This window comes from Anopheles merus, chromosome 3R, assembly GCF_017562075.2.
Source record: "Anopheles merus strain MAF chromosome 3R, AmerM5.1, whole genome shotgun sequence".
Lineage (NCBI taxonomy): Eukaryota > Metazoa > Arthropoda > Insecta > Diptera > Culicidae > Anopheles > Anopheles merus.
In genome coordinates, this window is record NC_054084.1 from 21,917,639 (window position 1) to 21,944,907 (window position 27,269).

At 43.6% G+C, this 27,269-nt stretch overlaps 1 protein-coding gene across 1 annotated transcript in view; it reads right to left on the reverse strand.

Annotated features, from left to right (window-relative positions):
* Nucleotides 1-8,829, reverse strand: part of LOC121597021 (LIM/homeobox protein Lhx9-like) — a 33,771-nt gene extending 24,942 nt beyond the window's left edge. The window contains exon 1 of the mRNA XM_041922481.1: nt 8,518-8,829. The gene's annotated coding sequence lies outside the window, so the exon portion shown is untranslated. The remainder of the gene's footprint in view (nt 1-8,517) is intronic.
* Between the last annotated feature and the right edge of the window lie 18,440 nt (nt 8,830-27,269).

A 27,269-nucleotide genomic window follows, 5' to 3' on the forward strand; every position in this document is an offset into this window, starting at 1 on the left:
ACACGAATCCTGCTAATCATCAACAACGCAGACTGGATCATCATCTCAGCTTGGAGGAACTAGCCGAATCTACACTGTGTCTAGTTCGCCTCGCTCAAGCTGAATCATTCCCAGAAGACATCAAACATCTATCGAAAGGCGATTCGGTCGGCAACAACTCACCTTTAAAACTACTAGCACCGTTTCTACAAGATGGCCTGCTACGAGTGGGCGGAAGATTGCGACATGCACCAATCCCGTTCGACCGAAAGCATCCGTACATCTTACCCGCCAACCATCCGCTGACGAATCAGATTGCAACCCTGTATCATCGGACCTATCAACATGCGAATCCACAACTACTGATAGCGAGCATGCGAGAACGATTTTGGCCACTGCGAGCAAAAAACCTGGCCAGAAGAATCGTCCACTCCTGCTACAAATGCTACCGTTGCCGCCCCACACCTGCGCAGCAACTCATGGGCGACCTTCCAACAGAGAGAGTTACACCAACGTCAACTTTCTTACACACCGGAGTCGACTTGTGTGGACCGATACACTATCGACATACATCTCGGAAGGCGCAACTCATCAAGGGCTACGTAGCGATATTCGTCTGTATGGCAGTGAAGGCTGTACACATCGAATTGGTAGCGGACCTGTCTACCAACGCTTTCCTTGCGGCACTTCGACGATTCATCGGACGACGCGGGAAACCGGCTCTCATCGAATGCGACAACGCTAGGAATTTCTTGGGCGCCTCCCGAGAAATTGCCTCCTTGTCCAAGCAATTCAACCACCAGTGGCAAACATCAGTGATTAAGTCCTGCATCGACGATGGCATCCAGTTCAAGTTCATCCCACCTCGCTCACCCAACTTTGGAGGTCTTTGGGAGGCGGCAGTGAAGTCTTTCAAAACACACTTCAAGCCAACCGTTGGGAACGCCATCCTCACGAGCGATGAACTCAACACGCTACTGATCCAGATTGAAGGATGCCTCAACTCTAGACCACTTACACCACTCTCCAATGACCCATCTGATTTGGAAGTGCTGACCCCAGGTCACTTCCTCATTCATCGCCCCATCGTATCCCTGGCCGAACCATCGCTGGAAAAGCTGCCGTTCAACCGTCTCGATCGCTGGCAAAAGGTGCAAGAGTTTGTCCGTCGACTATGGAAACGCTGGTCTACAGACTACTTGTCCGGACTACAGCAGAGAACCAAGTGGACCAAGCAGAAGGACAACGTGAAGCTGGATACCATGGTGCTGCTGAAGGAGGACGGTCTACCTCCATCGAAATGGTGTCTTGGCCGCGTCACGCAGATCATCAAGGGAGCTGACGACAACATCCGAGTGGTCATCGTCAAAACGAAAGATGGAGACTTCAAGCGTTCCATCTCTAAAATCTGCGTTCTTCCCACCGACGAGCCATCAAGTTCATCCTAGTTGAATTAGATAATTCAACGCGGGGGAGTATGTTACGGCAAGCGTAATGGTAACGCGTCATCCTTAGTACGTCTAGCGTAAGGTAGAGGGCGCTTTCCAGTAAATTGACTACGTGTAAAAAGAACTTAATCATAATTCTATTACGCAGTGCAAACTGCTGTAGATCGGTATCGTGCAGCTCGAATTCCCGCAAGTGCAGCTCGAATTCCCGAATTCTGCAGTATATAAGCGAGTGTTTTTCCTGAATAAATTTAGTCAAGTTCCAGAGTTCAAAGCAACAACATCGTGTCTTCATCATTTTCAAAACTTCCTCTTCATCATTAACAATATGAAATAATTACAATGCAAAATTACAAGAAAGTGCGTTATTTTTTAGCTGGAAATCGAGTGATCGACTCTCGCAGAAATTCCAGATAAGCGATTCCTTTGAGGTTCCACATGAATAGCTCTTCTCGGGGACAACTTGTACTATGATTATTAATTGCAGGACAATGTCTGATGAAGTTATTCAAAGGATTATATTATGATTATTTATTTTATTTATTTATTGTTCAGTAGGGACGGCCTTTTGTTCAACAAAAGATGACATTATTGTTTTGAAATAATCTCAGTGTCTTTTTGTATGAAGTTTAGCAAGCTATTAAACAATATTTTTAATACTTATTTTATGAAAATAATGAACATTTCATTAAAGATTGAAGATAATATTGAATCTTCAACAATATCATAGAAACATTGACTGATATGAATAAAAATAAAAATGGAGCAACAGTTGAATGAAATATAGTTAAATGATTTATTAAACAGAATATATTTTTTGATAAACAATTATGCCCTCGAAGTGAAATTTTAATGCAGCATTGCTTAGCAACACACAGTCAGTAAGAATGCTTTCTATACAAACAATTCATCAATTTGATTTATCCTTCTTTACTTAATGTCCACGACACTCCCAGATTTCAAGCAGAAAAAACTAGCATTTTTCAATGTAAAATGCAATAAAAAATCAAACACTTGCGGCAATTTATTTCCCACCATCTTTCTTCACTAATAAAAACTGCTCACCGAGTGCGTTCCACACAGTGCCGCTCGTTGCAATAACATTACAGTTACCGAATGAGTACGCATCAATACGCTTGGCGAAAAGCTTTCGGCCCCAGCAACTGATATTGATGTTCATCGAGCATGAAATCGATAATCGGGCACCGGGCACTACACAAAACGCACCACTAGCACCCACCCACCACTCCGCTTTGTGTCTATCCAGCAGCTCCGTTTCAATGTTTCATTCAAACGTCACCATTTTGTAGCATAAAATGCGTAACGTTGACAATCATCGAGAGCGGAATGATGTCTCGTGCCCCGTTTGTCCATGGTTGCCGATCCTCCAGGCTCAGCGATGCGGTCCCTTTCTTAGTGTGGAGCGAATGGAAAATAGATAAATCATTCACCAACTGTCATTGCCGCTTGGCAGGATGGGCGAATGGGGATGGGGAGTGGGAGGGGCAGCGGGCACCCGAAGCTTAAACGCTTCGGAAGGATGCTGTGATGGCGGCATTCGGCAAAAGCATTCAGCACGCAAGAGATGCATTCACGATCCATCCATCCGGTTGACGGTTCGAAACAGGTCCCCACGGTACCGCCGATTGATCGATCGCACAATTCGACCGATCCGTCAAGTCGACCGTTTGCTAAGGATGGCTGGGGCGGGGACAGTTTGGAGGGCAAGCAAAACTATTGGAAGCGTCCGCTTCAAAGCCCAAACGTCCAAAGTGGTTTGACATCGATTGAGATAATAATTGGCATTCCCGGCCGGCCGGTTGCTTCAATTGCAACCGAGTGCAGTTTAAAGTATTGCAGTGTGTCGTGTTTAAGGGGAGAGTGTGTTTAGTACCATTTAAAGCACTCCTTTTATCCCCATAAGATATGATAATATGCTGCGCAAGTATCACGTGCAAGTGGGCAAGCCTGTGTGTGTGTGTGTGCATTTAAAAATGCGAATTTCCCATCGATTTGCGTGCCGGCGAAAAGTTAGTACGAGTGCATGTTCACGACCATCTCGTAACATCCAACCACCAATCTCTAGCAGCTCCTTTATCATGCGACACGTTAAAACCGCGTGTCGCGCAAATGAAAGCCCAACTCGTTTAATTGCAGCAAGCAAACAAAAAAAAAAACGCCCAACACTCACGCGCAAGATGGAGCTCGTTTGTCACGTCACGGGGAAGCTTTTATTAAATTATAACGTTTAGCAACACAACAACGCCACAACACTCTTCCCCTTATCGTCGTTTTGTCACAACGAGGCCCCTCGCAAGGGCCGCACGAGATATTCCCGAGCAAAAAGGTGGTGGATTGGGGGCAAGTAGAGTACGGGTAATTGAATTATCTTCCATCCCTTCGGCAGCATCCTTCGGCAGCACCGAGCGAGCAGACGCACTCGCCCGGCAAGCGTTTATGCTAATTTCATGCAAATTTCCATCCCACACACACACACATAGGTTGATCGTGGCCGGGCATTAATGAATGAATTAGGTTTCAACGTGGAGCGAAAGAGACGGACGACGGACGCTGGATAAAACGGTAAAATGCGCACAGTTCCCCCACGAGGTAGCCAAACGGAGAAAAACCGGACCGCCGCAGGCGCCGGCTCGACATTCGGGAAGGGTGAGTAAAGGGTGGGGCATGGTGGGACGCAGGGTGTCACTCTCTGTCGTTTGGCGCCAACACGTTCCGCACACGATTGGTGCACGATTGGTAGCGGGGGGAGGGAGAGCTTGATATCTGCGCACCGTAAGATTAAATCAATTAAGATTGTGCAGTATCGGTGGCACTGGTGGCAGGTTGTCGGTAAGGGAACTTATGGGAACGCTGGCCACATTTTCACTCGCTTTTCCTTTGCCCACCGGGTGGCGCCAGAAGGTGCCTCAAGCCTGCGGTGGTTTGACACTTGTAAATCGCGCACCATGCTCCAGTGCTGCTTTTTTGCCCCCCCAACACTGGCACCGTAAACCCGTTTTTCGGGCTCGATATGTTGGGACGGCCAATTAAATATGTTGGGACGGACCTCCTTCCTTCGGTAAGCGGGTGCCAGTGTCACCGGGATACCGCGAGCGGCGATTGCACGGTAGTGTGTGTGTGTGTGTCTGTGTACGTGTACAATTAAAACTCATAAATTATTTGTCGCTTGGCAGTGCCTGTTCCGTCCCTGTGAGCCCTGGTGTGGCATCCAGCTGGTAGCTGGCTGGTTGGGGGTGAAAGATCGGAATGGATTTTTGCATCCAGAACTGGAGCCAGGATCGATGGTGGAACTTGGCACTGCAGTGTTCTTAAGCGACAGGCAAGCTTGCAACAGGCAGGAGTGCAGCTCATTTAATTATGATGCATTACAATAAGAAAACAAGTAAATAATGTTGAGAGTGAATGCACAGTTTGCTTATAGTGAAGGGTATTTGGTTTTCAAATGATCGTACATGTGGTAGGAATTTATTCTTTATCTCGCTTTAAAGTTTGTCGAAATATCGTGTTAGTTGCTTTGTAATAATGTAATTTTCAATAAGTATCAGCAAGTCTATCGAAATAGATACTTTTCCAAAAAAAAAAATTATGTGAAATTATAGTACAATGTGCTTTTAAAACTCTTCATTTTATTCATATTAAATCTAAATTTATGGCAACAAATATTACCTATTTTATTAAACTTTCACTGACGAGATCACGAAGTCTCGGACCTCAAAGACCCATAAAATACTAACAATTGCTTAACTCAAATCAAATAAAGAGCTGATGATTTCATTTTTCATTGGGTGAAATGGTTAACCTAAATTTGAAATTAACTTTATGGCAACAACAACTTCTACGCTTTGGCCGTACAAACATCACAAACCAATCATACACTTTTATAACTTATTGTACGACCCAATGTACGGCTTCAGGTTAACTGAATAATAGCATAAAACTGGTATACAAACGTGTCGAAGTGATACTTCCGTGACTAGTTTTCTCAGTTAATAGGAAAAGAAAAACCCACACACACTGTATCACTTCCCACGAATTTGTCTTCCCACATGCTCACGGAGCCAGATGAAGAAAACAGGGAATCTCCCGTCGGCAAAGGTGACTTTCATCCACTAATCGATACTGCAACCATGTTTTTTTTGCGAAGAAACAACCAATCTTTTTGGCGTGTGGATTCCATTGCGACCGTAGCGCGCTGGATGTGAAAACTTTTTCCCACCTTTCTCAGCACTCCCCCCGCTCCCATCGATTGTTTTGACATCGATGAAACATAAAACTTCTTTGCGAGAGAAAGCGCGAAAAGAAAGAGAGAGAGACAGAGGGAGCGTACAGCTGCGCCAACGCAAGCGCAAAAACCCTTTGCAGCGATTGATCCGCTGGAGCAGACCAACATGGCGACGACAGTCCGCGAACAGGCCAGAACGCCACCACGGGATGGAAGTTGTGTGGCAGTGTCGTTCGGCGGTGGCTTGCTTTCTTCCGAGCTAGAGCAAAACGGTACGGTGGCTACCGTAGTTGAGCAAAAGAAAGAAGTCTGTTGCCAAGTGCTAACCCGCACCGGCTACACCAAACTTCAAACACACTCACACATGCTTCCTCCACCTCCCCCCCCACCCCCTGAAAGACACACTCATCCGTGAGAGCGGCAAGACGGCCGACGGGTGCCGCATTAAAAATTCTGCCCCACCGACGTAACGTACAATTATGAAAATTAAACCATCCATTTGCAGACATTAATTAATTGATATCGTATCATTATGGAATTATAAATAAATTAAAACCTGATATGTGGAGGAACGGGTGGCCCGCACTAGACCTCCCGTTTTGGGGTGGCAATCGGAAGGTTAATGTAATTCCGTTTCCGGATGGAGCGGCCCGTTCACACGTTTTGATCCCGCATCGCCCCGTGCTGAACAGTCACGACGAAGACGACCGGTACCAGAGAATAGCGGTGTGACCAACGATCAATGGTCGGGATTAATTGTGAGTTGAAAAATTGCACGCACGAAAATGGCGGCGTTGTATGTGCTGAGTGGCCATTTTTTTGTTTGTTATGGCGACCGTGAAAGGACCGAGGAATTATAACGGCAGCTGAAATGTAGTTTAATGTGTGTTACAAAATACTAAAAAAATACCTGCTGTATTTTTGGGTAAAAAATAAAAAAATCCTAAGGCTATCCGTTATGTTAGACAAGCGTCTTTGTGAAATTTAATCGAATTTAAATACACCAGTTAACCGATGTATTCTATTTTCTGCATACAAGTGTAATTCGTTAACGGTTATGTATACTGCATAAGATTCACTATACAGATACAGGACGGTCCCGTGGTACAGTCGTCAACTTGAACGACTTAATAACATGCCCTTCATGGGTTCAAGCCTAGAATGGACCGTCCCCCCGTAGCAAGGATTGTGACTATCCGGCTGCGTGGTATAGGCCGGCATGTCCGCGTAGGACGTTACGCCATACAGAAGAAGAAGAAGAATCACTCAAGGAAAAGTTTAGCTTTTAGAATGAACAATATAAAAAAATATTTTTAAATTATTAGAAATAATTTCCTTCCCTCCTGAATAAATAATAATAATAATTTCCAATTATTACATGCATTTTTTTCATTAATTCATGCAATGCTAGAGTTTCTGAATTGAAAGTTTTTAGAAGACGAGGCTGTTGAATAAAATTAAAGTCCTATTTTCCATGATTTTATGTAATTCTACATGGAATAAATTTTGCAAATATGTTGTTATATTTTAAATAAGCAATGCACAAAAAGCACATACTCTGCTTCAATCAAGAATTGATGCTTGCATGGGCTTTCAGTACAAGAAGGGCAATTGCATCAGTTGCAAGCATGTTTTTGTAATGAATTGTCTCTCCTTCAACGATAATTGGTGATTCAGGTAATACAATAAGGCAATAATAAGACTATTATTTCAATTTTCACTAAAACTGAGGTATTCTCCTTCTTTCCTTTTCACTTGCATCGTAAACTCGTATCCTTCTGCATCGTCAATGTGTTACATCCGTTCCGTAACATCTTCCGACGGGGTACTTCAACACAACCATCAAACTGTCGGCAAAGATCAAACAGCTTGGGAGAAGCCGTGCTTCCGCCGCTCCATACCAGCTGTGATCCTTCCAACACACAAACAAACACACACTTGCAGGCACACACACACACACACCATTCAATTACATTCGATCGTGTTGGGTAAACAGGGACCACTTTTGCGCCACATTCGGCTACGGAAACGATACATCTGGCTACCGAAAATCATGCACAAACACACGCAATTGCAAACAGCAGCACGATGCACGAGGTGCAGCTGATCAGTATCGATTGGGCGACGATCAACAGCGCAGCAAAGAATACCGATCAACAGCCCTGCAACCGGCGATGGCATTAATTAAATTCACAACATATTCCAATGCGGACGAGTGTGGTGAGAGTGGCATTAATGCTGACGTTCGCCAGTCGAGTATTTGATTGATCAATGGCAGGGCCATCAACGAGCGTGTTGGAAAAAAATGCACATTAATCACACATACACACATCGATGCACTGATAAAACAAACAAAATCAACACTTTACATTAAATCACTTCTCACACTCTGCCCGCGAGCAGAACAACATTTCCAGCAAAACCGGCAAAACAGACTGTTGTTGTGTAAATATCGACCACACAGGCATCTTCTTCTTCAAGTGTGTGTGTGTGTGTTTAGATAGCCCTTCGTCAGGATGCCCGTGTCGCCAGGCTGTATATAATCATCCGCACACTTGGATGGTGTAGTGGTGGTGTCCCGATGCTGTTAATTAGTATCGCCGCGCACGACGACAAGCTGCCAAGACCAACAGGGGGGGGGGGGGGGGGGGGAGGCGACAATCATGGGTTGCTAGGAAAGTGTCAGGATTTTTGTTGTCACAAGCACAAGCACACGCATACACAAACACCACACGACCCACAGCTTTCGGGCAGAGCTGGGAAATTATTTGGGTCACCGTTAAACCGATTTTGCAACAACTGACTGCGGCCCAACTTTAGCCGAGGGCTTTGAACAGTTCAACGTACACTTTTCACCTTTTCACTGGCTGCCAGTTTTTCGACACTGCAAAGGGTACGCGCAGCACAACACTTCTCTTGCTGGCGTTCGGACACAAACTTATCACATGCAAGCGCGAAACCTTCGGCAAGGTGTTGCTCGGCTCATCTCCATATACGCACCCACACACATACACACGCTGGCAGAGAAAACAATGGTCCAACCCAGGGGGAAGAAGTGAGTGTAAGTTTTTCTCCCTACCCCCTGGTTTGGGGCGCGTGGGGTCGATTTTTCCTGTTAGCCCCGTTTGACAGAACGCACTTGGCACTCCTCGCACGATCCCAGCCTACTACTGTTGTGCGCGTACCTGTTAGCGGTTGTGTGTGTGTGTGTGCGCCTGACCGGGAGGCTGTTCGGGAGCAGCACAAAGAATGCTCTCGTACTGGTACCGTACGAGTGGTGAAAAAAAAAAACAAACAAACGGGAAACTCTGGCTCGGAAAAGTCTCGGTCACGGCGTGCGGACGGTCCTTCGCCGGTGCGCGTCACAATAAAACAAAAATGCACACAAACCGAGGGCCAAATCGGAACTACACTGTTTCATACGCGTCCACGCGCGAGATGCCAAAGCCGTCGTCCCTTCGGTGAGTCAGTGTGTGTGTGTGTGTGCGGGGTTGTTTTTTTATTCGCGCTGAACCATTTTTGTTATCGCCACCAGTCATATTCAAAACCATAAAGCCGCGCGCGTGTATGCATCCGTGTATGCTCCGAGTGAGATGATTCGTTAAAGAGAGAGAGAGAGAGCAAGTGAGAAAAAGAGAGCGAGCGAGAGAGAGAGGGAGAGAGTGTAGGAAAAATGCTTGAAAAGGAGGGTTGAATATGATGTGCTTCATCGGTGGGTGGGATGATGGGGTGGGCTGCCGCATTTAACCCCCTTTTTGGTCCGCTGTTGCCGTCCCCTTCGGTATGCAGTCCACGCACAGTCCGCACCTTTTTCCCACCGGCTTTGCATCTCCTGTCCCGCATCTATTTTTTTTTTCATTGTTGCTACTGCTGTTGTTCGGGCGTGAGTTTTGAATGTATGTGCGCAAGTGTGCGTAAAAGGCAAAAAGGACACGTTCCGCAATTCGGGGGTGAAACGAGAAATCGAAACCAATGAGATGAACAACAATATTTCCTTTCCCCGATGTGATTGTGTGTTGTGGTGAAAAAGGTGAAATGGATGAACGAGAGAGGAGATGTGGTGCCCCTTTTCCGCTATGATAGTATGGCATGCTCTTTAAGCAGCTAAAAAGAACGACAGGGGAAGAAAACGTTGGTGAGAAAGAGAGAGAGAGAAAAGCTCACCGTTTTCCCGCTGGTGGTGAGTGAAATTCTCACACGCGGTGTCGTAAGGCACGGCGTGACATCCTTTTCCTTCCCCTATTTCCGGCCATTTAGCGCCCAGCGTGTGTGCTGACATGCGCAGGACGACCTTTGCCCGAGCACGGGGATGTGTTGGAGTTGAAGGGAAAATGACACTTTTTGGGAAGAGAAGAAAGAGGAATTAAATATTTTAAGGTGATGTATTTTTTTATTAAAAACGTTTAGGAAGATGTACTTTTAATGCACAATTTGTTATAAAAAACGCTTCACAGCTAAAATAGAGAAAACGAAGCATTTTAGAACTAGCCTAGCCTATTTTTCTTTTCAACTACACTAACACTATCAACGAAATGATAAAAAGATGTGTTTCTTCCTTCTTTTTATTTGCCTGCCTTTTTTTCTTTGGGTTGGACAAACGAAACCTTTTTAATATTGCCACACATACAACTGAAGGAAAAACCTTCAACCAAAGCGATGAAACATTTTCCCTCACCTCGGATAAAGTTGCATGCATCGCTTCCTCTCGTGCTTGTCCACACTGCACCGCTTTTCCAGCATTAGTTGTTTGATGGAAAATCACCTTCCAACAACTTCTTCACAACGAGCGAGTGTTTGACGTTGTGTCGCCCACTAGGCGGCAGATACAAGAGGAGACGGATAGCAAGAACACCTACTGCCCTCATGGGAAAAGAATGACAGGGTCTGGTAGGTTTGCGTCTTTATGTTTGATTTTCATTTCTAGAATGTTTGAGTTGAAGCAAAATATGGATTTAATTTAAAAAAGCTTTTTTCCCTATTTTAAATGTAGAAGAAACAAGAGCTGTAGACATTGGAAAACATTTAGCACTGGGCAAGGTCTACAAATAGATCCTGTAATTAGATAGATCCTATAATAGATCCTCAAGATGCTATGAAATTCCTTGATTCATAAAATAAGTTGTCCTCAGACACTGCTCGTGATATTACATTAATTCCACAACTCATCCTTTCCTTTTTCACACTCAGCTACAAACATCTCTTTAACCCTAACCGCCAAAACTGTATCGGTGGCCAAAGCACAGCATGAAAATAAACCTTCACTTACCTTCCTTAAACGGGGTCCAGGCTACAGCTGCAGTAGATCCAGACGGGTATCCCCCCTCAGTCAACGCGAAAACCGACGCCCCGGTTCGTGTTAGCCAGCTGACGAAGCTTGAGCAAAGGCCGCTGGGGGATGAATTTGTTGTCGAGACAATTAATTAAGATTCCTCGCGTTTGCCATGTTGCCATTCGGGAGAGCTTCTCATCTTTGCTGATTCGCAGCTTTCTGAAATGTGTTCGTGTTAGGTGTTCCGTGGTGTTCTGTACTCCGTTTGTGTGATCGTTTCCTTCGAAATGGTATCATATTTTTTGCACGCTGAGAAGAGTTTTGCAGTGAATTGCTATATTTTGTACCAGCGTGTGATCGTCGTACTGTTTATTTTTTCTTATTGTAAAATATTTCCTCCTTCAATCAAGCTGAGAGGAGCTAAAGAAATATGTCATTACACCATATCGGTCGTAGGTAGAAACAATTCCCACTATGCTGCTCGGTGTGGTACAGATTTTGTTATTTTTTTTTTTTTGCTTGCTATAATTATCATCCGTTCGATTGTATTTTTTGTTGTTGTCGCCAATCGATTTAACCGCAATCAAGTCGTAATTGTGAGCACGAACAGCAACAATTAGCTTCCCACAGCCATAGATGTTCCCATTCCGGCCGAAGCGTTCACATCGGGCAGGGCTCGCCTGACAGACTGACTTTGACTGAAGATCCTTGTTTGGTACACGTGTTTAAACGAGCCAACACATTGGGTTGATGAATTAGTTGGTAGCAAAGCAATGTGTTGGCATTTAAGCGAGTTTATTTATGATTTTAATAATCATTCAAATGGTATTTTATATAAATTCAAAATAAATTAAATATTTTAGCTTTATTCTAGTGTAAAACATTCTTGACAATTCTGATGAAAATCATCTCACTGAACAGATGTTTTTAGCGATGCGAATGGTTTTAGTACTTTAGTTCCATTTAGGTATTAGTTGTGACAAAATACCACGAAGATATACAAGCATTTGTTATTTCAGCCATTAAATGCTATCATTTTTTTAGGTATTTTATCAGCAAACTTCAATTTATAAACATTTGTTGTAAATCTTTTCTCATATGAAACATTTAACAATGCTTTTTGAAAAGTCGTCACTCGTTTTATGAATATGTAGCTTCTCAATGTGAGCCAATGCTTTGTGCGATGGGTGTTTATATGATTAGGTATAACAATACAGTATTTTATGGTTATTTAACTAAACTTCAACATCGTTCAATACGCAAAACCAAAAAAATCAATATAAAAACAAAATAACTCACAAAAACCAAAAGATCAAACAATATGCCCAAGGTTCGGCAAACTTTGCGACCAATAGTGCCAAATTTTATTTCAAAAAAATCCCGTAGAGTTCGACTTGAATAGTCAAATTGATAAATTAAGATAAAAATGCCTGAAAGTTAAATCAACTACAAACAAAATTAAAGAGCCGCAATGTAAGAAGTAAAGAGGCGCATGCGACCGTACTTTACCAATCATTGAATATACGCAAAACGCTCACAACTTATTTTTCTACCTAATATCTCCAGCTCTACCTTACAATAACTTCCAACCTCAATGGGGGGCAGCGATACAAATGTTTGCCCTTTTACAGACTCGCAACAATTCCGAGTGAAAAGTTTTAAAAACTACAAATTGCACAACATTTCCCTCGAGGTACGATAGCATATTCACCTACAACTCAGCCACTTGCCGGTACTGGCAGACGAGTAAGTAATTTCCTGATTAGTTGATTGCTGATGGTGCTAAATTCCGCACCCTGCGCTGTAAGAATCTGCCATGCGAGTTTGTAGTCACTCCCACCCTCACTCCCTCACCAGCTCTCCTCCCCTTCTTTTCGCTATTAAACTATAAAATGTTTTGCGAAGACTAATTGGCTGCGGGTGCTGTGCTCTGTGCTGCAGTGAGCATATTTTGATGTGCTTGTTTTATTATCACCCGAGTTAGCACGGTAGCATACTGGGCACTGGGAGGTGGTGTGTTGGTGGCTATTAGTGTAATTTGTTTGCAGATTAGAAAACGGAACAGTGGCTGCAATGGGGTAGTAATATCTGCTGATTTGAACGTTGAAACTGGAATAACATTGTTGTGTTTTCCGTGGAAACGATGTACGATTTATGCGGGAAGCAATCAAATCGAAACGAGCAAATAAACCATATTCGATAAGGTTTACGCTGAGCGTTTGTTCCGGTCTGATGATCTCGTTTTTTTGGGGGGAATTGATTTGTAAAACATATTTATCTTATACTTCTTTTGTAGAACCAAGTGTTGTTTGTTCTCTCAGTTCGTGCAAATAAAACAAAAAACGGAAGCGCTACGTTTCATTTATTCATCAGCACAGGAAAATAGCATGAAAAAAGAGCTTAGCATAACTACCCATCAGGCTAATTGAAACAGCCGAATAAATGTAACCGAAACTTCACCATTAATTGTTTGCAGCCCATTCGCGAGCGCTGGTAGCGAGTGAAACCTCCAAGAAACCCCCAAGCTCCCATTATTCAAACGCTCCACTATTGACAGCTAGAGACACTCGTTAACAAATGAATTAAGAATCTAGCTCCGGACGGGAAACTATTTCCCGTAGCTCGCCCATCCACTGCAGCTTAACTTGCTAATGATAATCAAACAAAATGGTGCCCCAGTCGGGGAATGTGGGCGATCGAAGCGGAAGCGCAACGTTCTCTAGGGAAAGCTCCGCGTGCGCCACCTCGCGGCCGTGAGGCAAGAACAAACAAACGTCCGCGGACGGACGGATGAAGTCGACTTAATTCAATTACCAATTATCACCCCCACCTTCACCCCTCACCACCATAGCCGGCAAAAAGTGACCCATCAACACAACGGCCACAACACACGGAGTGGGATTGCATTATTTATCAACCCGCGCGCGCGCGATTGCGTTCTAATCCCCTTGTTCGGGTCGATCGTGTCCACTTTTCTAGCAGACGCGGACGCGCTTATCAAGGTCTGGCCGGTACAAAAAAGACCGTCGTGTCCATCGTGTGTGCGAACAAAGTGATCTGAGCACACCGAAAAAAACCAACCAGTCCCAGCAGTGGATGAATATGTATGGGTGGACAATTCGATGAAATAACATGAGCAGTTCTTTCCGTCGTTCCGGCGATTGGACCATCGGCCATGACATTCGATGCGGTGGGAAGCGGGGGTTTACTGATTTTCCTCCTACTGCGACATAGGCTAGACCGGTTGGTGGTATTGTTCGGGCGCTAACGCGTGAATTTCCTACTAAAAACAAGGGAAGCACCCATTACAAACATCTCCGGGTAAGTAGGTAGGTAGTAGTACCGCCCGTTCAACGATGATTAACCGTTCGTGCTGTAGCTTTGAAGGTTCAACAGCTTTGCTGTCTTTGCCCTCCCCCCCCCCTCTGATCGATGCTCGCTTTGGCGTTCGTTTGTGATCGTCAGTCAGAGTCAATGGACCAATGCTGTTTTGTGTGCGTTCTTGCACGGCGGAGACGAGTTGAAATTAATGAATGAAATCTGAGCCTTCGCGTATGGGATCGGCTTCTTAGCTTGCTTGGCACCAGAACCGGGGAGAACCTGAGCGAAACGAGCGTTAGCTTTCGGACTGTTCGCTGCTGACAAAGTGTCTGCTTCCTTTCCCAGTGTCCCGGTTGGTGGCGGCAGCTTGGCTTGTGTATTTAGAGTTTGGTGATGCTAAATTGGGCGATTAACTTGATGAAAACGCCATTTTGCGGGGCCTAATGAATGATCGTCGATCCCGTGGCGGCTGTGGCAACGACGACGACGATCGATGTGTCGGAGGGTTAAAGCAAGAGGTGAATGGTAGATCGTTTTTGGACGATATCGGGGCTGAGATTGCCACCGATAGAATCTGTTTGTGGGGACCCCATTCCATTCCAGTGGTGGAAGATCGTACCGAACTTGCCGTTAGTGGATGACACCTTTTGATTTGTTTCACTCTCCGCAGACGATGTATCAATGTAAGAGTTTGTGGTTTGCGGTGGGACAAGACCTAGCGATTAAAAGAACTCTTGTGGTGGTAAAACAACAGCGACAGCCTTCTCCATCAAAGTGTGTTGTGTTTGGTGGGATAATTGATTTTATTCCAACTCAAAAGCCAAGTTCTTCCCACTTTCAATCGGTTGGAGTTACGATGTTTACGATGCACGATGCAGACATCCCGCCAGATCTCAACCCATCAAACAGCATGAGCAGATCTTAAGCTTTCGTCAACATACCGCCCGGTACGCCATAAATTGGCAGTAAATTCGAAATTAACGGACGAACCTGTACATACACGCTGTACGAAACGTGGCCTCCCTTTTTAACGGTGCCGCGTAAGCGCGGAAGCATCCAAACGGTAGCATTCGCACCATTACCTTGGCTGCCCTTACAAAAAGGCATGCGATCGCTTTTCGGGGAGTGCATTTGTACGTGTTTGAAATTAGAGTTTCGGTTCATTTACTCCCCTTCTCTCCGTTATCATCTTCGCGCACACTGGGGAAAGGAACGCAGGAACGGGATCATCAAATAAAGTGAACATTTTAATGCTGCCGCCGTACATGAGTGGCTTTTATGCGTCGGTTTTGAGGGAAGCATGGGAACACGGGAGCACACATCGCAAAACGTTCTAAGCTGCGGGAGGGCTTTCGATACCCCCCTTTTTCTCGTGCCCGATCTTGTCGCGATGGGCAAATCGCGTGTTACATAGATATTACTAGCGCTTCATATGGACCGATCGTCGACACGGTTTGGCACAATTGTGTGGTGCTTGTAGTGCTAGCTAATGGATCACAAATCGGTGGTAGATAAGATATGACACGGGAAGGTGAGCAAATGTACAAAACGGAGGTAACTGTTTTGATCGTTTGATGTCAGCGATGGACGTGGTGCGCAGTATCGTGCCCCGGAGATGATATGTGGTGTGCAACTGATATGTTTTAGCTTATGTAAGCGTCTAGTTTTAATAGGTATTGCTTTAGATGTGGATAATATTTAAAGAATGTATTACTGATTTTTCGTACTTCTGCTAATTTACTCATTCGTTTGTCTCTCATTAAGACACAAAACGCTGTAGAAGGGCTTGTTTTTTAGTCAGGAAACGATCTTATATGAGGATTTACTGTTTTTTCAAAATTGGTTAGAGCGAATCGTGATGCTGATACATTCCACTTTTTTATTACAAAAAGTGTAAAGCGAGGAGTTTTATTTCATTATTGGCAAAATAGAGAAAACATTCACTGAAATACATCGTGTCTTAATGCAAGTTTATGGTTACCATACTCTAGTTAAAGCAACTGTAGCCGCTACTCTAGTTAGAAGGGATTTGTGGGGTTTAAAATTTGTAGTTTCAATGAAGAAGACGTAGTAGTTTCCAGGGCGAATCAGAGGAAATTAGAAGTTAGAGGATGTACAAACAGTAGGGACGCTTGATATGAATTCTGCATATTCTGCATAAATAACACATCAAGAACACACTCGGAGTATCATAATAAGTAATTTTTCACTTATCGATCCATTGAAAACATAGAATGACAAAAAGGGGATAATTAGGCTTTTAATGACATTCGCCAGAGAGACGACGAACCTCGTTTATTCACCTGTGCGCAACTGATCCTATGGAACCTGTAAAAACGTACTAAGATATACTTTTACGCATTCATTAAGCTCTACTCTATATGATGTCTTCTTCTTCTATTTGGCGTAACTACGCGAACATGAGATCTAATTCATTACCACGCAACCAGATAGTCAATCCTTACCACGGGGAAACGGTTTATTTTAGGCTTGAACCTATGACGGAAATGTTATTGAGTAGTTCGAGTTGATACCTGTACCTCGGGACAGCCCCAATGCTATCTAACCTATCTATGTTTCTCCTTCGCATTATTGTTTGTTATGGTGGATGTAGACCATGATATTGTAGACTTCCATAACAATATAGTATAACAATTGATCGACGCATGGATAGAAGCCCAACGGCCGTGGTTTTTCGTGACGAGATCTGAAGAATTTTGTTGCCAAGATGGTAATAAGTTAGACAAAATAATGTGAGATATTCGAAAGCATAATTATTTTATTCTTCTTCTTCTTCTTATTTTTGGCACAACAACCGCTGCCGGTCAAGGCCTGCCTGTACCCACTAGTGAAATGAGATTGGCTTTCATTGACTTCAAGTTGACGACTGTACCACCAGACCTGCATTATTTCATCATGCATTATTATATTAATTAATTCTCTTCAAAAAAGCGCTAAAGTCCGACTAAAAAAGCTCTAAAGTCGATGAAAAGTATTGAAAGATATGAAAGTAGAAAGGGAAATTGCTTATAGGGCTTATATTATTTGTCATGGAATGAAAAAAAAATCCGCTCCTGATGAAGTATTAGTATAACATTACTATAGGGACAAACAAGTGTCATCAATTCCGTTTTAGTATAAATAAATAAATTAGATTAAATGAATTTTTAATATTATCATTTTATTTATACATTTCAAAGAAAACCATTACAGAAACTTCAAGAAAGCTGCACAGCATCGACTGTACAAATTATCATTTTACATCAATTTCGCTTAATTCGAGCAAAAAAAAACAACCCCGCCGTTTAGAAGCCACCCATTTGTGGGGGTTTTAAGCGGTGTTTTTTTCATTTAACGACGTACATTTTTTGACGTTTTTCATTTAACGACGTAAGCTGGAATAAACTCACGTATTGAGAATAACGTGCCCAACGATCAACCATCGCGGAAGGTGCACCATGTCATCAAGTTCCTCTAAAAAACACACACATACACACACATAATAAGAAAAGAAAGACCCTGGAGCTAAGCAGTAATAGTGCCGTTGCAAACCAGGCCCTGCAGCACCCGCGGGGTACCGTGAAATTGAACAATTAGTTCGTAATGCCGTCCAGGCACAAAGCAGGCGACACTGAGGCAGGCTCACCGATTGGCCCTCCTCTTTCATAGCAAGCCATCGAGGGTGTCACAAGTGCGGGGGTAATTTGTTTTTAATTGTAACCAGTGTCGCTCGTTGTTTGGTCATTTTTACCTTTCCCACCAACCAGGGGGGGGGCTCACAGGGGGGAGCGACCAAATGCGGGGTGATGCAAAAGGGCAGCAGATCGACATATTTGTGATTGTGATTCGACTGGTCGGCAGCAATCCGCAACTACGTACGCTCGAAACGGCGATTTGGTTTCAGCAGTGTGAGTGTGTGATTGTGTGTGCATGTTTTTTGTTTGTTCGTATCTACCCGTTCCCGTTGCGCGGGCAGCCTAAGTGCAACGCAAGTGTGTTCGCTTTTCCTCTTCGCTCGCCTGACTGACGTTTGATGATGCGGCCGGCCCCGTTTTCGCGGCTCGAAACGGAATCTGTTCATTCCTGTTGTGACAGTTTTGCGCGCGACCGCGGCTGCGGCTTTTGTGATTCGATTACGGACGCGCCTGCGGGGCCAAACGCGCAGCTGCTCTGTCCCATCCCCCCCCCCGCCGTGTACCGATCGATCGATTTGATTCGATTCGATTGAAGAATTGCGCGCTACCGAAGGAACTGTTTGGTAAGGGAAGGAAAAGCAGGGGAAGGAAAGCTATTATTTTGCACGCGGTACAAATGGCACTCTTCCACCGCAGCGCTGTCCCTGTTCGCCGGCCCGGCACTGCTGCTGCTGCTGCTGACCATTTCAGGAGCGGAAATATTTGAAAAATGTTTCATTTTTAATTCGCTCCATCCCCAAGCCGAGGTTTGTGCCGAGGGGGGCCTGTCGTGGCGGGCTGGCAGCGGTAGAACCGAGAGGCGTATGCATAAAAACAGCACCGCTAAGGGAACACATTTTCCCGCGAGATGTTTCTTATATGTCGCGATCAAGTGTGTGCATGTGTGTGTGTGGTTGCGTTGAATGTTATTTTTGTTGTTTTCTGGTTTGGTGGCGAATCAAACCGAAGGGCGCAAGAAGCGCTTTATGCACCCAAATGTAGTGACGATGGGAATGGGGAAAAGGGCTGGAATGGGAACAGGGGAGAAAAAACGGTCGTTTTGTGTGCTTCCTTTCCCGAGCGGAACACGCTGGACAAGGGCATCGTAGTGCCGGACCGTCTGCAAGTGTGGTGGCTGCCTTTTTGCTTACTTTACAGTGTATAGAGAGGAGCTGTATGATGGCTGCAATCAGGGATTGAAAGGTGGAAGACAATGGAAAAGGGCTAAACTTGTCTTAAGTAACATGAACAACTGATTATTTACCTAAACTTGAATGTCCGTTAATATCCGTTGAAAAATTTAGATCAAAAGCGGTTCTATTTATTAAAGCGAAATAACCGGTAAGATTCATAATTTACATGCTCTCGTAATACTTACGTGTATTTTAAGGCTTTTTGAATATTTGTTTTCTGTTAAATTAAAAATCGACGTTTTAACTATTAAACTTCCTGATTTTTAATATTTTTTTCATAATCAATTTGAATCACCTTGTCATTTTTGTATTTTTTTTGTGATAAAGAAATCAATTTCTTGCGTTTTTCTCTACCCCCGTTATTATGTTTCCGAGAATTTATGTTGCACCGGCAATGTTGCGCTACAACCCCTTCAGACGCCATTGCAACATAGCGACGATTTCATTTTGCGCTCCGCGTCACTGTGTGCGTGAGTCTGTAAATGTACACGCCCCTTTTTTATTTTGCACCGTACAGTGCAACGTTACACACAGAGCAGTTTGGATTTCAATTTCGATAAAACGTGAACTTGGGGAGCTGATGTTTTTAACATGGTTTGTTGTACTTTAGTCGAAAGAAAATTTAATCAACTTGTTTTAGATTCAAAGTTACAAAACAATAAAATAAAAAAAGAAAATCTCAAAACGATCGAAAGAGAAACATTTTTTGTTTTTTGTTTTTTGTTTTCATTTCCCCTTAAACGATGGCAAGCAAAAGCGACCAGAACACATAAGCATAAATCGCGCACGACAACTTCCGTACCGCGGCTGTGGTTTGGGGAATCCAGTATGAATGTATGCCGTACATTTTTCTGCTCCTGCTCGTACACCAATTCTGCTCTGCAAACGGCAAGCACTAGCGTGGGCGAGGATGCTGCCGTACACGGACGGGATACCGCTCGTAAAGTAAGTTGACAGCGAGACAATCACACTGCGCTTCGTGTGGATTTTTCCTCTCCATCCTCCCATAGCTGCCCAGGATGACGGCACAAGCAAAACACACACAATGAACGCAGTAGCGAACGACAGTTTTTGAGAATCCGGCCCTCGCTAGCCATCGTCTTGGCAACGAATCATCGCCTCCTACGACACACCGGTACACGCTGCTGGCTAGAGAAGGAGAGGTGCGTGCAAGAAGGGGACGCTGGTTGGTAGCAGCAGCTAAAAATGTTGTCCGTTCAGCGTTTAAAGACTTTATGCTGCTGGTGCTGCTGGAGCATTGTTTATGTTTCACTTTTCCTGTGTCTGTGTGTGTGTGTGTGTGCCTGTGCGTGAGCGTGCGCGCGCACGCTCGCACCTCCGTTTTGTACGCTTTCTATGCCATCGAGTCTCCTTGCTGCGCCTCACCTGGGCAGGAGGATGATGACGATGATGTTTGTTTTTTGTTTGCCATCTTCTTCTTCTTTTTTTTTTACTCAATTTCATAAGCTTCTCGTTTCAATGTGTTTTATTTGTTTTCATTTTATTTTTTTTCTTCCTGTCTCGGTACGGGTTCGGCTTAATTCCATCTGCCTTTTCTTTTGTGTCTTTCTAACACACTCATACAGAAACACACCAACATTTAAAAAAAAAAAACCCCGGTTGCCCATATATTTTATGCTGCCTACTCCCTCCGGTGGTAGGTAAGTGGAGCGACTTTAAATAATGCTGACAGGTTGCGAATGATGGGTAACTTTTATTAAAGCCACACTAAACGTGCCGGAGCGCGTGTGGAGAGCGAAAAGGTTTCCCGCTTTTTTATGGGAGGGTGAAGAGCAGATTTCCTCCTGTTGCTACACTCCCACTCTCTTTGGCTCTCTCTCTCTTCAACAACTTTGACCCGTTGTCGGACAAAGTGTTGTTTAATGATGTCGATGTTGCTAGTACTGCTGCTGTTGCCACTGCTACTAGATCTACTACACAGACGGATACATACATGCACAGGGTGACAGTTTCGGGGCGATAGCACGAGTCACGGGGCTTTTGGCGATGCTGACACACGAGCGCAGGTTTATACACATTGCTTTTACGGGATGGATTTTTGTTGTCGATGTTGCCGGACCGAGCACACACACACACACACGCTTTGCCCCTCCTCGATGGTGACACCCACAAGCCGCACCACCCTTCTTGGTCTCTCGGGAGCGGATGCGTACTATTCAGCGTTATAATTTATTTGTTGCGTACGCCTGCTCTGCTGTTATTTGGTTACCAATTAAAGCTAGGCGACACTAGGGGCACTACACGAACGTAGATGTGTAACGACGATGGCTTTAAAGCTGTGCTGTTTGGGACGTTTTATTTTTTTATCTGATTTGGGTGAGAGGTTGTCTGTGTAAGGGGTGTTTTTTTTGTTTGGTGGGGTGTTGTGTAAACCAAAGTTTATCGTTTAGTGTAGTGTTTTTTGTTACTCTCGCCTGCTCATCACAGGAAGTGCTTAAAGTCAGATTTATGTTGGAATGAATTTACTAGTCATGTAACAGTGCTGACGATGTTTGGGGCTGCTGTACGCACGCTTAATGATGATATCTGTGATCTCTCACATTTTACCATTTTACCGTAGTTTTAGTGGCGTTTTGCCGGAGATGACTATTTAATGACGATTTATTGTTAGAAAATTGAACGTTTTTATATTATTTGCGGAATAATTATTACTTCTTGTTCTATATTTATAGACAAAAAATGTTTTAGAAACTGCCAACTTCTTGTCGGAATAGTTCAATGAGATATTGAACAAACAAATAAAATAAATCCCTTAGCTAATGCAACCATTACTTAGGTAAGTAGTTAAAAAATAATGAACACCTGTCAGAACTTTTTTCCACCGTAAAGCTAATGCTCGCCCTGCCTTAAAGAACTCATCACTTCAAACCAGCTCATTAACATTCGAAAACCCCCAAGATGTCGGCAGAAATGGTTTGCCTTTTGCAAAGAAAACCCTCCCAGTAAAAGTTTTACGACCTACCTAAAAACTACGGGTTGGAAGAAAATTTAACGAACAAAAGTTTGACATGCTATAAAAGTGCAACCAAAATGCAGTAAAAAAAATTACAAATTGCTCGTTGCCGTACCTGTGCGATAAGCTCGCTGGCTGGCTGGCTGGCTCGCGAAATAACCGCCACGTCACAGTCATAACGGCTCACAGTCACAAGAACTCCCGCCAGCGGCTGATAGGAGGAAGCGCTTCTACTTGCCACCCGAAACGGAAGTAGCCGGAAATAACTAACCAAGGAGCAGCCGAATGGTGTTGTGTTTATCGTCGGCTTTTTTTTTCGTTGTTGTTGAGTTTTTTTGCCATTGGCTTCCGACGAAAGGGTAGTACGCTTCGACAAATGGCCTCATTAAAGTGCTGTTTAGTAATAAGGGAAGAAAAACGGCCCCAACCGGTGCAAAATGCACGTTTAATGCAGCCGCCTGTGAAGTCGGCGTACATTATTTTGGACAAATTTCCCCAAATGCACCATCATTTGCAGTTTATTGGGGTTTTTTTGGTCGTTGTTCTGTTTTATTTTCTTTTAACGGCAGATGCAATCGTGTTCATTTGTAAGCTTTATTGGAGTAATTTAAGAGAAAAGGATTAGAGATGGGGCATTTGCGACCAATATTGAAGGTTAGTCAGGAGCATAAGAATTGATTCGTTTTAAGTATTTTGTCAATTTAAGCGGAAAATATTAGAACTTCCTTTAATATTTATTATTCTAAAAAGTAATTGCTCCATCTCAATTAATTCAAAGGCACATTTGTAGCTCATTAAAACACATTCACACTCCTCACTCTCAAAACCAGCTGATGCATCTGATTCCCTACCATTCCCTACCACACACTGAAAACAACATCGACTCAGACATGAAATTAAAAATTTATTTTAGTGACCACAACAGCAAACCAGCTCAGCCGTCTGTCGGTGGTGCTTATCGGTGCTTCGGAATAAATTCATATTTATCGAAAATGACTGTTCACTGTACCGCGCAACCGCGTTTTTTGTATTGTTTTGATTCGTTTCGTTCACATATATCTCATGGCTCTTGGTGTCTTGGTGGCGCTATCAACCTCGTACACCTCTACCAAAAGATTGCCGAGTGATTGTTTTTGACTTGAAGATTGTACAACACAGATTTTTCCTACGGAGGACGGATTGCATGAGACACAAGGGAGCAAAAACAGACAAACAGACAATCTGCGGAAATTCATCTATTGAGTGCAGAATGCACTACACAAATGCACCGGTCGGGATCGGCTCTAATTAAAACGCATGCAGTGAGTAAAGTTTATAGTATTGATCCTATCGGACGGCTGGTGGACGGTTTTATTGGTGTGCAAATAAGCCCAGTGCAGCGAGCAGCAGCAGTTTTGCATTGTGTGTCTCTCTGCTCCGTAGAAATGCGATTAATGAAACCTCATGTGGAGCAATAATTTTCATAATGATATTCCCTACCAAAGACACTGTTACTTCCGTTAACGATATAATTCAAATTTGTTGTACACTGTTTGCACCGAACTGGCTGAATGCAGCTTCGGTTCGCTTAACTTTACAATCGCAACCGCGATCGTAATCGGTCAACGAAGATTTCGTCTCGAAGGGTGGTGGTGCTGGTGCTGCTTTGGTTGGTGCCAACACCATTAAGTCAAAGCCCTTCTTCTTGCAACATTCTTGCCCCGCTGTTTGTTCATTCAAATCATTATATTTTTATAGCACTGAAACTGGGCTGCTGCTGCTTTAGTTCATATTGGCTGTAAGATAAGCTTTGAGCAAAATCTGATAACAAACGCATCCACATCGTTTGTGGTTGCTGCTCTCGCAAACGGGGTGCATTCGGCATTAGAGGGGCGAATGCATAATGATACAGTTTGATTAGCGAACGAAGCCACCGCGAACGGAGGCAGCAATGTTGGCAAATTGACTTGAATTGGGTGCGGACAGTGTAACCCGAAGCTACAGGGGAGCTGAATTTGTAAGTAAACACCACACTCGTGCACAGTTAGTGACCAATCAGTGGGAAGGGCTCACTATTGTTGGCTACAAGGCGGCTAAGGTGAGCAATTTTTGGTCCGAGCCCAAGATTATTCGTTGAGATACATTTTAATTGTTGCAGTGCTAGTGTTCACGCTGAGAGTGCAAGTGTGCAGTAAGCAAACGGCACATTGGCAAACGGATGGATGAGCAGTGTGATTGTGGAAGAGACGAATTGTTTCATTAAGACTCTTGATTTTTACATTAACAAGTCATTTTATATATTTTTATTTAAACAAAATTCTCAGAAAATTGAGCGTTTATTGCATTCTTTTTCATTCTTGTGTTAGAGTAGACGAATCCTTTCATAGGGTTGAACCATGCTGTATGCACGAATACAATCATATAAACTAATTTGATTCCATGTTCTTGTGAGTTTAACTTGTTCTTATTTTTCTCAACTGGCATAATTTGTGATATTAGTTATCACGTTTTAGTACACAATGATTATCACCTTTAAGGGACTGTTCCTGTCTCGAAGATTTCAATGTTGGCTGTAAAGAAGTAAATGTGTTATTGTTGGTAAAGTTTACTAAAATTATGAAACAGGTTCGTGTAATTATCGTGTAATGTATCAGTTAATTAATTACAATTCTATTCAAATAGCTATATAAGTTTACAAAGATATCAACTAGAGGAAAGCTTTGCAGACTTAAATAAATGCTTTACATGTAAAAAATTATCCGGCTGAATTGATTGATTCCTGAGAGGCAAAATATAGCTGCTGGAACGTCCATTATCCATTTTTTACAACTTTTAGACCTAACACCATTTCCTTACTGTAAAATATCTTAGATTTATGGCGAAAGTAATACAGAGTGCAATTTATGTTATCAATCCTTGCCTTCCAAATACATATATTATTTTAATTCAGTTCTGAGATATGTAAAAGATATTAAGATAAAAATGGCTCTCAACCACTACAATCTTTCATTTATTTTAATTGAATCGAACTTTACCTATTTGCTCCTCAGTATAAATCGCTTTGAAAGATTATTTTGCTATATTTTATGATATTCCAGCTATCACACCATTAACACAGGCAAGCCTACCAACCGCACATTAACATTTGTGCTACAAGTTAACCCCCACTGACAGGCTTAAAACATGCACATGACGCGATCATCTGCATTGGCCCATGGCTCCCGGTGTTCCCCGTGCCAATGTCGAACCTGCAGCGCGAACGGCGTGGAAAAAAAATACGAGTGCTATCGCTCCCGAACATAGCTTCTCAATTAATTTCCATTTGCCTCGCGATTACGCACACCGAAACACACACATGCACACAGCGATACACTTTACCAACCGAACGGAAAGGTATCGCGGAAAAGCGAAAAAGCCGCCAAAGTCGGGCCAGTTTGTAGCAAGCATCAAGGCCGTGCTTGGTGCTGGACGGAGGGTCGAAACCAAACCGGACGATGACACGGTTTCGATTCAACGCCGATTGAACATCAATGTTGTGTGTCGTCGATGTGTGCAAATGCAATTGCAAAAAGTGCTTAGCGGTGAAACCGGACATCGATGATAAAGCATCGCCGTTTTGCCCTGTGCTGTGGGACCCTGTTTTATGGGGCGAACCACACTCGAGCAAATGCATAAAATGCATCCAAACGCACGCCCGACAGCAAACTAACCACAACCTTTCGATAAGAAGGAAGGGGAAGAAACAAAAAGGATGCTGTTTTTTTTTTTGGGTGCTGTGGTTCTGTTCTTCAAGCTACTGGTCTCAAGTCATTCCAGGCAGCGGATGATGAAGATGAATTGGTTGTGGTTGTACGTTGTACGTTGATTTTGTGGGCTGATTTATGTGTGAGACGGTGAGTCGATTCTTAGTACAGAATCGCGCTTAAAGCTTCTCCTTCTCTTTTATTGGTATTCCTTTCAAATGTGTACAATCAATAGTGGAAACTAAGGTTGATTTTAATTTTCCGTCAAAATATACTCCTGGCTCTTAAGCCTTTGAGGCAGATTTGATGTACCAAAAGCCACATGAGCGGTTTAACGATAATTTATTTCAGCTATTAAGTTATTGTCCCTTAATTTAAATGCTCTTCCTCAACATTTTTTTCAACAAAATTCATAATTTTAAGCATTTCGGATGCTCAAAACATGTACCAAATTATTGCTACACATTTCAACACAAAAAATAACCCACCCGTTACGTACCTCGTTCGCTTTCATTTCTTCCTTTTTGAAAACAATAACACGCCACGGTAGACAGACAACAATCCAACCGCGCACAATAAAACATAAAAATGTCACCCCAAAATAATAACACACCCCGCGGCAACTGCAATCTTTCTGAACCGGTTTCTGAAGCCATTTTGCTCTTTTCCGACGCGGTTGCAGCATCCGTAGTGCACTGACCATCATCGTACGGTAGCTGCGAGGCTCTACTGCGGTGTGCTCGATTGCATGGAAGCACTGTGTCCCAGCAGTCATTGTCCCTTTGGAACTCTTCGAAATTGTAAGCTGTTTGGTTGGGCAATGCATCCCAAACTCACCATTTCGACAGCCATCGACAACAAACCTTACCTTATGAGATCGCCAACATCGGTCATTCACTCTTTCACGGTCACTTTCCGGGGGTAGGTCGCCAACTTGCCATTCACAAGTAGCTTTTTACCGTAAAATTTTCCTCAACAGCAATGATGCTGTATTCTCCCTTCCCTCTGGGGAGGAATTCATCTTGCTCATCACCCTTTCTGTCCGGGGTGCCCTCGTAATGGGCCCACTAGAACGAATCGTGGCGGTTTACGAAGCGGTTGTCGCCGTCCTTTTCCTTGCGCGCTGGTTTTGTCACCTTAAGGCAGTAGGTCCCGATGGCGCCTCGGTTGCAAGCGGCTGGCTCGGTATGTAATTATGAGTGCTAATGATTATTTATGACATCATATGAGTGACTGTACCACTCGAATGAGATTGCTTCGCGTGGAAGGGAGCTGAGGGAAATTGGTGCAGAAAACCCATTAAAGCCAGGAAGGTAGAGCCATGAGCGGAAGAGTCAGGTAAATGCGATCGAAACGGTTTTATGAGTTAAAAGTTTGAAAGAGCTACGATCGAGCGTGATCCTCATTTTTGAATACAATTAGAAAGTAATTAAAAAGAATTGCTGC